Source organism: Triticum dicoccoides, chromosome 3B (assembly GCF_002162155.2).
Source record: "Triticum dicoccoides isolate Atlit2015 ecotype Zavitan chromosome 3B, WEW_v2.0, whole genome shotgun sequence".
Lineage (NCBI taxonomy): Eukaryota > Viridiplantae > Streptophyta > Magnoliopsida > Poales > Poaceae > Triticum > Triticum dicoccoides.
Window position 1 is genome coordinate 292,699,337 of NC_041385.1, and position 8,473 is coordinate 292,707,809.

The following is an 8,473-nucleotide window of genomic DNA, read 5'->3' on the forward strand; positions in this document are numbered from 1 at the left end:
ATTTCGATTGATATCTCTAGCAAATATATGCGTAGCGTATGTCAAGATAAAGTAAATCAATCCGTATGACGGCAGGGAGCGGAGGCAGCTTCAACTCAAGTGAGGAGCAAGCTTACCTCGGGCGGGTAGATTGATCGGCTCCTTCATATCTCGGGATTTCGCTTAGGCCACCCAGGCCATACCATAGAAAAAAGATCTGGTTTCCTTTCCCTCATCAACCTGCCGTTCTTTTATTTCACGAAAGAATCTTTCCGTCCGTATTGAGCAACTCAAATACCTAGAAAGCCGTTGGTGCACCCACCCAGTGAGTAACTACTAATGCAGTGAGTAACTACTAATGTTACGAACAAAGAAACTTTCAAAAAGTGGACCCAACTAGCAAAGCAACGGATTGGGATGCACTGCCTTTCGGCGTTTTAGTTAGGCGCATCCTCTTGCGGGATGAAAATCTGCCATAGCACGCTCCGCGCCTTTGAAGGAACATTTGCTCGATGATGGTCCTACCCTACGCGGGCTTACTAACGATGGACAAGCACGCAGTCATTCCTGTTCTATTTGATAGGGGAAGCAAGCTAGTCAAAGAAGAAGGAAGCATGGGTATAGGTAAGTCTAGACATATTGACACGGGCGTATACTGAAATAGGCATAAGGCCGCTAACGCTAAGGAGACAACACCGCTTCTTTGTTCGTAACTAGGACATGTATTGATGCTAGAGGCAGACTCCTGGCACTTATCACTGCTTAGATGAAGCAAGACAAGAGTGAGTCCGCTAAGGGACAAGTATGACTAAAAAATGATGGCAGATTTTTATGGAAACGATTCTATTTGAGTATATTGTCTCATTGGGTTTGTCATTGTTGATAGCTATTCTTGTCGCCGTTAGGGCTGGCCGGATGATCCATCACATAAATGCTATTAATGTTGAAACACAAGTAACTCATATATCCAAAGATGTTCTTAAAGAACAAATCATTTATCAATTGGAAATACTCTATCAAGTCGGAAGTGTCAGGACCCCGACTCGATGTCACATCGATCTAGTCTGTAACACGTCATATCACTTTGCGGCCTCACGCACGGTATCCCCACGGGTGTCGCCTTACCTTTGCCCGGGACCGTTTGCGCCTTTTGGCTCACGTATATGATAGTGCCGCTAGCATCCATATGATAAGGAGCCCGGGCTGACATGACTAGTCGTAAACCCAAAGTGGCACAGACTTACAGGGACAGGCATTCATGACCCAGCTTCGAACGTGTCGGTCAACAGCAAGTGGGTCCGGGCTGTAGCACTGGGCTAGCAGGACTCCGGTAAACCGGGCTGTAGCGGGCTAACAGGACTCCGGTACTCAATGCGTGACATTTCCCCGAAGGGACAGACACCGGAACGAAGAAGGACACATGTCGGCCAGCCTAAGTGTTCCAGAGCAGTAGCAAGCTACCATGGCTCGGCGGTAACACTAGGAGACATTTCCCGGTATGTCACATCCCTAGCTGCTGGTAGTGCTCTAGGCTAGCTCATGTGTGCATCATGTTTAAATTCTAAAAATTTGAACTGAGGGAATTTTGGAAGCCTCAAAAACTTAAATAAAAGAGGGGCAAAAACCCTAGAAATCTCATTCATTGCTCCAAAATGCTCTTCTTAAATGTTTGATAATTTTTGGTAAGGGTTCTGGTCCCAACCAAAATATTGAACATTTTTAAGGAATTATTTTTGGGACTTTGGATTTAATTCATTAGCTATTTGAATTTGAGTTATATTCATATAATTAGAATATAATTTCAAATACCCCTGATATATTTTATAAGCTTTTGGAAAAGTCCATCTAGCAATATAAAATATTCAGAGGAGTTTTTGGCATTGTTTGAATTATTTTAAATTCAAAACAGTGGCAAAATAAATTAAATAAAAATAAACAGAACAGAAAAAAATAAAAGAGCAGAAGCCTACCTGGCGCTTACCTGTCCAGCCCAGCCGGCCCAGCTCCTCCCGCTGGCCCAGCCCACCGCCGCCTCCCTCCCCTGTCGCCTTCCTCCTCTGCCAGGAGGACGGGCACGCGCCCGACGCGCGCGGCCACGCGCCCCGGCCACCTCCTCCCTGCCTGGCTGCCTCCTCCTCCCCTGGTCCATCCCGCGACGCCACGCAGCCCCCGACCCCCTCTCACTTCTCCCTCACTCTCCCGCGTCCTCATCCTCTCCCCGGAGCACTCTCCCCCTCCTCTGTTCCCCTCACCCGAATGGAGCCCATCGCCGCCGCTCGCCATAACCACGGCCACCGGGCCTCCCTCGCTCCCCCGACTAGCCCAGAGGCTCCACCTCGACCCCCTCTTTCCTCTCCACCGAGCCACGAGGCCCCGGACGCGCTGCAACGCCGCCACCATCGTCGTTTCCGTTGCCGGCCACCGAAGCTCACCGCCATCGATTCGCGACGTCTGGCGCGTCTCCGAGCCCACTGAGCCACCCTGCTGCCTCCCTGTGAGCTTGTCGTCGTTTCCCCTCACCTCTCTCTCTCGCGCGCGCCCTGTAGCCGCCGCCCCACGAGCAAGCGAAGCCGCCGTCCGCCATGGCCGGTGAGCTTCTTGCTCCCGGGCTCCTCCACCTGCGCTCGTTGCCTTCGAGTGCTCCTGACGACCCCAGTAATCCGTAGAGGCCCTCAGCTGACCTCGCTGTGCCGTGTAACGCCGAACCCGAGCACGCCCGAGCTCCGGCCGCCGCTGCCGAGCTCGGGGCCATCGTCTCCGGCCGCCCTAGCTGCTGCTGCTTGCTGAAACGGGCGCGGGTGAGCTCCAGCTCTCCGTAGCCGCTCTCCTCCGTCCATTTGGACGCCGGAGGAGCGAACCCGAGCCCTCCGCCGCGCCTGTTGCCACCGGCGACGAACCGCCGGCGTGTTAGGTCCTGTTGACCAGGGGTTTGACCTCCCCTGGGTCATTTACATGTGGGCCCGGGGCCCTGCTAATTTAGTTTAGATGCTAATTAACTTTTAGCTAACCCACTGACTCACTGACAGGTGGGGCCCAGCCCTGTTAATTAATCCAGTTCAGTTTAATTAAATTCTAACTAAACTAATTTCACTGACATGCGGGACCCACTGTCAGGTTTGACTGGACTGTGCCACGTTGACCTGCTGACGTCATCATGACGTCAGGATGACGCAGTAATGTTTTCTGGATTTGTATTTATTCAGAAAATTTCAGAAAATGCCCTAAACCTTAATAAATCATAGAAATTCAACCGTAACTCCAAATTAAATAATTTATATATGAAAAATTATCAGAAAAATTCAAGGAATCCATCTGTACCATTTTCATGCATGTTAGAACAACTTATCACTACTGTTTAGGGCAAATGAAGTGAATGACATTTAAATAACCACATATGGAGTTTGAATTTGAATCTTGGATTCAAACCAACTTCATTTAATCTGGTTTTAGGTGCATTAGCCCAAAACACATTCATACTGCCATGTCATAGCATGCATCATATTGTGCATTGCATTGATCGTGTTTTTTCTGTATTTGCCGGTATTTGTCCCCTCTCGATAGACGTGTACCGACGATGTGATCGATGACACCGATGAAGAGCTATATTATCTTCAGAAGTGCCAGGCAAGCAAAACCACCTTGTTCATTCCGATAAAATCCCACTCTCTCGCTCCTGCTCTCTTTTACTGCATTAGGACAACAACGACATATTTGATACTTGCTGCGGTAGCTGAACCCTTTATCCTTTGCATGACCTGTCATTGCCACAGTAAATAGATGAAACCCACTAGCATGAGTAGGAGTTGTTTGAGCCCTGATGTGCCTACTCATTCATGCTTGTTTGTCATGCCTGCTACTGCTTAGAGTTGAGTCAGGTCTGATTCATCCGGGATGAATCAGAGGCGTGTGAACATGTCCTACTATGGGTGAACTAAGTGTGTGAACACGATTTGGTAAAGGTAGCGGTGAGAGGCCATGTAGGAGTACATGGTGGGTTGTCTCATTGCAGCCGTCCTCAGGAACTGAGTTCTGTGTTTGTGATCCATGATCAGTTACTACCACACATTGGGCTCCGGGCGCTCCAAGCTCTCTCGACTTATTAATCAACTTGATCTCTGTCCAGGAGTTGCAACTAGTTTCTGGTGTTTGTAGGTAGTGTTAGTAGTCTACCAAGTGGCACCCGGTACAGGTGGGCTTGGGACAGACTAGGCACAGTGGCACGGTGTACCAAGTGGCCCCCGGTTGGTGGGCTTGGGAACCCTGCACACATCGTTTGGGGCCGTGAGCGACACCCCGGCCAGATCTCCTTGCGGATGGAACCTGAATAGGCGATAAACCTGGACTAGAGACTTGTTCGGTTAGTCAGGTCGTGGCCGACTCCCTCGCCCGGCTTCCGCTTGAAGGTTGCCGAGGTACATGACGTGTACAGGGCGATAAGTGGCGAAAGCGTGTGTGAAGAAGGACACCCCTGCAGGGTTATCATTATCTATTCGAATAGCCGGATTCCTCGGATATGGAAACTTGGACCCCTTGTACAGTTCATAGACAAGTGAAAGTGGATACTCTAAAATACGCAAGATAAGCGTGAGTGCTATGGATGGCGTTCTCGTAGGGAGACGGGAGCGGATCCATAGTGGTGTATTGATATGGTGAATATGTGGACTCGTGTGCGCCACCTCAAAAGAGTTACTTGCAGTCGTAGTTCAGGTTAGCCACCAAGTCAAAGCTGGCTTGCTGCAGTTAAACCCCACCATCCCTTTGTTGATAATGATGCATATGTAGATAGTTCTGATGTAAGTCTTGCTGGGTACATTGGTACTCACGTTTGCCTATTTTATGTTTTTGCAGAGAGACTTCAGTCTCACTAGTAATTCCGCGTGGTCTTCGACGTTTAGCTTGTTACCTCAGCTACGATCTTGTGCCCTCGGCGGGATCTGGTAGATAGTCAGGCTTCTCAGCCTTTTTCAGTTATAGATGTCTGTACCCAGACATGATAGCTTCCGCTTGTGCTTTGACTTGTATGCTCTGATTGTTGGGTCATGAGACCCATGTTTGTAATATCTCGCTCCTCGGAGCCTATTGAATAAATTACTTGAGTCGTAGAGTCATGTTGTGATGCCATGTTGTATTTGCACATATCGAGCATATTGTGTGTATGCTATTGAAATGCTTGGTATGTGTGGGATCTGACCATCTAGTTGTTTATCTTTAGTAGCCTCTCTTACCGGGAAATGTCTCCTAGTGTTTCCACCGAGCCATGGTAGCTTGCTACTGCTCCGGAACACTTAGGCTGGCCGGCATGTGTCCTTCTTCGTTCCTGTGTCTGTCCCTTCGGGGAAATGTCACGCGATGAATATCGGAGTCCTGTTAGCCCGCTACAGCCCGGTTCACCGGAGTCCTGCTAGCCCAGTGCTACAGCCTGGATTCACTCGCTGATGACCGACACGTTCGATGCTGGGTCATGAATGCATGTCCCTGTAAGTCTGTGCCACTTTGGGTTTACGACTAGCCATGTCAGCCCGGGCTCCTTATCATATGGATGCTAGCGACACCGTCATATACGTGTGCCAAAAGGCGCAAACGGTCCCGGGCTAAGGTAAGGCGACACCCGTGGGAATACCGTGCGTGAGGCCGCAAAGTGATATGAGGTGTTACATGCTAGATCGATGTGGCATTGAGTCGGGGTCCTGACACGGTAAGAGAGGCTACTAAAGATAAACGACTAGATAGTCAGATCCCACACATACCAAGCATTTCAATCATACACACAATATGCTCGATATGTGCAAATACAACAAGGCATCACAACATGACTCTACGACAGAAGTACTTTATTTAAGACTCTACGACAGAAATACAACAAGGCATCACAACATGACTCTACGACACAACATTACATACACAAAGGTACGGGTCACACGACCCAACATTCAAGTCATACAGTCATACAAACCAGCAGCGGAAGTAACTTGTCTGAGTACAGACAACTAGAAAATAAAAGAGGCTTGGAAAGCCTAGCTATACTACGTGGTCCTTCACAAGCTCAGGATCACCACCTGGGTCTTAGCCTACTCATTGATGTCAACGTCTACGTAGAACCCATCAGAAGGGGTTGCAGCGTCTTCTGTAAAAATGTAAATTATAGCATCATGAGTACAAAGGTACTCAGCAAGACTTACATCAGATCCTATATACATGCACATTATCAAGAAGGGTTGGTGGAGTTGTTGCAGCAAGCCAGCTTTGACTCTTGGCTAGGCTAACCTACGAGACTCCAATTTGAAACGGTTTTGCGTACACGAGTCCACTACTCACCAATTCAATACACTACCGAGGATCCACCTCCGTCTTCCTACGGAAGAGCCATCCTCGGCACTCACACTTGTCTTGAGGCTTTTAGTAGTTTCCATTTACTTGTCTATGAACTGTATAGGCAACCAAGTAGTCCTTTACCGCGGACGCGGCTATTCGAATAGATCATGATAACCCTGCAGGGGTGTACTTCTTCATACACGCTCTCACCACTTACCGTCGTTTACACGACATGTACTCGGCAACCTTCAAGCGGAAGCCCAACGTGGGTGTCGGCCACGACCTACCTAATCACCTAAGTCTCTAGTCCAGGTTTATCGCCTATTCGGGTTCCATCCATGAGGAGATCCGGCCGAGGTATCGCTCACAGCCCCAAACGATGTGAACAGGGTTCCCGAGATACCTAACGGGTATTCGGTACACCGTGCCACGTACCTACCGCATCACAGCCCACCCCTACGGTCAGCGCTGTCCACGGCCTCCAATATACTACAAACGCCAGAAACTACTTGCAACTCCTGGACAGAGAACTAGGGTGAATAAGAAGTCGAGAGGGTCCATTGGTTTCGGGCCCAATGTATGGTAGTAGCTGAATCTTAAATCACACATACAGATCTCAGTGCTTAATGTCGGCTTCAATGAAACAACCCACCATGTACTCCTACATGGCCTCTCATCGATACCTTTACCAAATCATGTTCACCACACCACTTTCATTACCGACATAATCATTTCACTCTAGTCCATCACCCAGATGAACCAGACCTGACACGACTCTAAGCATAGCAGGCATAGCAAGGTAGGAACAACACATACATATGGCTCAATCAACTCCTACACATGCTAGTGGGTTTCATCTAGTTACTGTGGCAATGACAGGTCATGCAGAGGAAGTGGGTTCAACTACCGTAGCACACAGCAGTTTGAAACGCGTTGTCTTAATGCAGTAAAAGAGAGCAGGAGCGAGAACATGGGATTGTATCGATATGATCAAATGGTTGGTTGCTTGCCTGATGGTTCGATGCAGTGATATGGTTCTTCGTTAGGGTAATCACGGTACTCCTCGGAGGCAGATCCTGCCGCAAAGAACACCGATACACAACCATCACCAAACAATGTGCAACAATATGATGCATGCATGAAACATGGCAATATGAGTGTGTTGGGCTAATGCAGCTAAGACCAGAAGGGTTTGAACCAATTTGAATCAAAGATTCAAATTTCAAACTCAAACATGGCCCTTTAAAGTGTTTTTCCTTGTTCTGCATTAAACATCAAGTTAACTTGTTTAGTCATGCATGAAAATAGTACAGATGGATAGATTGGATTTTTCTGATCATTTTTCATATATAATTTGTCTGATTTGGAGTTACAGAATAAAAGTTATGAATTTTTGAAGTTTAAATTATATTCTGGAATTTCCTATAATAGAATAATTCCAGAAAATCAATTATTGCGTCAGCCTGACGTCAGTGTGACGTTAGCAGGTCAACGGAACATGTCAGGGTCAAACCTGACAGTGGGTCCCGCATGTCAGGGTGATTAAATTAATTAAAGTTTAATTAAAACTAAACCTGTTTAATTAACAGGGCTGGGCCCCACCTGTCATTGACTCAGGGGAGTCAACCAGGGCCCACCTGTGGTCAAATCCGGGTCGGCTGCACCGGCGTTTAGCCGCAGGCGAGCCCGACGCGGCGGCGAAAGTGATTTTTGCCGTTCCGGCAACCAAACGAGCCGCGGAGGGCACCGGAGAGGAGCTGAGGTCGAGCCGCAGCTCTTGGTGGAGTCCGTTGGGGTCGGGGTGGCTGGAGTTGGCGCCGGCGACGACTTTGGCGGCCACCGGAGTTCGGCCAAAGTCGAAATTGTCGCTAGGGGGATCGGTGAGGTGCGGGGAGTGCACGGTTGGGCCTAACGCAGCGTGGTGAGTGCGTTGGACACCGCGGGTTGGCCGGAGGATGGCCGGAAGCACGTCGGCGACGAGATCCACGGTGGTGCGTGCGTGTGATCTTCGTGCGGTGGCTACACGGCTCGGGAATGAGAGAGAGAGGGTCGGAGAGGTAGCTATGCTCACAGCGCTCCCGTAGAGGCCACCGGCGGGGTCGGGGACGAGCTGAGGCGGCGACGGCGTTGAAGGGGATCTCTGGCGACGGCGAGCTCGGGCGAGGTCGGTGCGGTGGTCTCG